Source organism: Heloderma suspectum, chromosome 4 (assembly GCF_057233095.1).
Source record: "Heloderma suspectum isolate Gila_16-S chromosome 4, 16-S_ref, whole genome shotgun sequence".
NCBI classification, from domain to species: domain Eukaryota; kingdom Metazoa; phylum Chordata; class Lepidosauria; order Squamata; family Helodermatidae; genus Heloderma; species Heloderma suspectum.
Genome location: NC_139461.1, coordinates 5734830 through 5738100, shown reverse-complemented (window position 1 = coordinate 5738100; position 3271 = coordinate 5734830).

The following is a 3271-nucleotide window of genomic DNA, read 5'->3' as shown; positions in this document are numbered from 1 at the left end:
ACCAACAGGGCATACTTTGTATTATGGGATAACATACAGCAGCCTTCCCCAACCTGGTGCCCTCCAGATGTGTTGGGACTACAACTCCCATAATCCCACAGCCAGTTGTAGTTCAACACATCTGGAGGGCACCTGGTTGGGGAAAGGTGGCCTGGGGATTCTTCCCAAGCTGTACTCAGCTATCTCAGTGACGTCTGCTGCTATTTTGGTAGCCTTGTGGCTGAGACCAGGCAGTGCCTGTGGTGACATGGACATGGGAGGGCTCCCAACAGAGAGGCAAACTGGAATGTGTCAGGATGACTCTTTCCTGTTCCGCTTTCGAAAAAGAGTGAGTTGCCATCCCTAGGCCTGGCTTTTTTAACTGGTCTCTGTTGGGTCTGGATGATGGTCTTGTCAAGGAACACCAGTGCCTTATGAGCTGGGAGACCCTAAGGCCGGGGTAAGCAACCTGGGGCTCTCCAAATGTCTTGGACTACAACTTCCATAAGCCCCAGCTAGTGTGGCCCATGGTGATTGGTTATGGGAGTTGTAGTCCTAAACCTCTGGAGGGCCCCAGGTTGCCTACCCCTTGGGGAGATGGGCCCCAGGCCTCCGTCAGGGGGAATCAGGGACTATAGAACAAGGTTGCTACATCTCTTCTGTTTTCCTAGGCACAGGCCTTCTGGGCTCTCCTCCGGTCAGCTCAGCTCCTTGCTTCTTCGGAAGGCCATGGCTTCCTTCTAAACCTCACTGTAGGACCAGCTGGAGAGGAAGTCCTCAGCTAACCCTGGATTCCAGCTCTGCTCTAGCCCAAGGCCTCCGAGTTTGATTTGGCTGATCCCTCCCCCCCCCCGTGCCCACTGTCTCTGTCCATTGCTGATTCGTTTCCTACTGAATTGAATGTCCAGCCTTTCCCACAGGGGAAGCTTTCCCTTTGCTCTCCTTCTCTCCATTGGGGTCTGTCAGGGATCTGTACCTGACCATCTGCTACCCCAGGGAGGTCTCAGCCCACCCCATGGCTGTCATTGACACCCTGATGACACCCAGTTCTTTGTCTCTCCCCCTGAACTGCCTTCTCACCCCAATCCCACATCTCCAGCTACCTCTCTGATCTTTCTGCTGGGATGTGCTCTGCAATCTCCTCAAGCTCAGTATGTTCCAGATGAAACTTCTTACCTTTCCTCCCAGGCTCTCCTCTCCATATCCACTGATCACGTCACCACCTGCCCTGGCAGCCAAGCACAAAACTTCAGCGTGGCCTTGGGCTCCTCTCTTTCCTTTGCTCCCCATTTTCAGCCCATCGCCACGTCACACTGCTGAGTCATTCTGCAGTTGCAACACCATGTCACTTTCTTTCTGCCCCCTCAGTGAAAACTCTTTTTCACACTTTGGCCACTTCTTGAGGACTCTTCCCTGGCCTTCCATCGCTACCTCTCAGCCCGCTCACCAGCCCTCTGCTGCCAAAACGATTCACCTCTCCTGTCGCTCTGAGCTCACCTTCCAAGCTCTCCAAAGCTTTGCCCCCCCCCCTTCCATCCTAATACAACCCTGCCTGTGTCTTGCTCCTCCAGCTCTACCACCTCAGCTCTGGGACGTTCTCCTTCTCCCTTAAATAAATCTGCACTTTCTCTCCTTTTGCGCTAGTTCTTATTTATATAGTGATGCCACCCTTTCCCTGTTCCATTAGGTCCCTTCTGAAAACCCACCTTTCCCCTGGCCTTTGGCACAGCCCCGTTCTCCTAAACCCTACTGTAACTAGGCCAAAGTACAGCTGTGAAATGAGCACTTCCCCTTCCCGTTTAGCTGCCTCGCTCCAGCTGCCACCGCCATCTTCCTCCCCATTGCCTCTCCTGTGCCAAAGATTAGATTGTTACCTCCTGGAGGCAGGGAGCTTTCTTTTTCTATGTTACTCTCTAAAGCGTCATGCTCAGTATTGGTGCCGCAGGAATAAATAACCATTTGGGGTTAATAATAATAGTTGACCAGTGATAATTATAAAATTATAGGTTGTATCCACTTACAAGCAACTTTCATCTTTAAAACATTGGGTATGGATGATTTGTCAGAAACAAAATTCAAAGGGATCTTGATAGGCTGGAGCGCTGGGCAGAAAACAACAGAATGAAACTGAATAGGGATAAATGCCAAGTTCTGCACCTAGGAAAAGGAAACCAAATGCACAGTTACAAGATGGGGATACGTGGCTCAACAACACTACTAGCGAGAAGGATCTTGGAATTGTTGTCGATCACAAGCTGAATATGAGCCAACAATGTGATGTGGCTGCAAAAAGGGCAAATGCTCTTTTGGGCTGCCTTAATAGAAGCATAGCTTCCAAATCCTGGGAAGTACTAGTTCCCCTCTATTCAGCACTGGTTAGGCCTCATCTGGAGTACTGTGTCCAGTTCTGGGCACCACACTTTAAGAAGGATGCAGACAAACTGGAGAGGGTTCAGAGGAGGGCAACAAAGATGATCAGGGGCCTAGAAACAAAGCCCTATGAAGAGAGACTGAGAGAACTGGGCATGTTTAGCCTTAAGAAGAGAAGACTGGGGGAGATAGGATAGCGGTCTTCAAGCTCTTGAAAGGTTGTCACAGAGAGGAAGGCCAGGATCTCTTCTCGATCATCCCAGAGTGCAGGACACGGAATAATGGGCTCAAGTGACAGGAAGCCAGATTCCGGCTGAACATCAGGAAAAACTTCCTGACTGTTAGAGCAATACGGCAATGGAACCCATTCCCTAGGGAGGTGGTGGGCTCTCCCATACTGGAGGCGTTCAAGACGAGGCTGGACAGCCATCTGTCAGGGATGCTCTGACTTGGATTCCTGCGTTGAGCAGGGGGTTGGGCTCGATAGTCTCATAGGCCCCTTCCAACGCTACTATTCTATGATTCTATCTTCAAAGAAAGATGAACCCTGCAGTCCTACACACACTGAATGTAGAAGGACTTACTTTTGAATAAACATGGATAGAACAGAATGCTGGATACGCCTTTGGTCTCATCCAGTGTGGCTCTTCTTATGTTCTTCTGGATTTATTTATTTATTTATTAAATTTATTAATTGCCCATCTGGCCGGTCACCCAGCCACTCTGGGCAATGTACAACAATAAAAACAGTTCATACAATAAAATTCAACATTAAAAACATCACATTTCTAAAATTACCCTAGCCCATCCCAAATGCCTGCCTGAACAATTGCACTATAAGTTAATTTTGGGTGCAGAATGATAAAAAACCACCGTTTTCAGTAATGCAATGAAGCAGGGACAAGGAACCTTCAGCCCACAG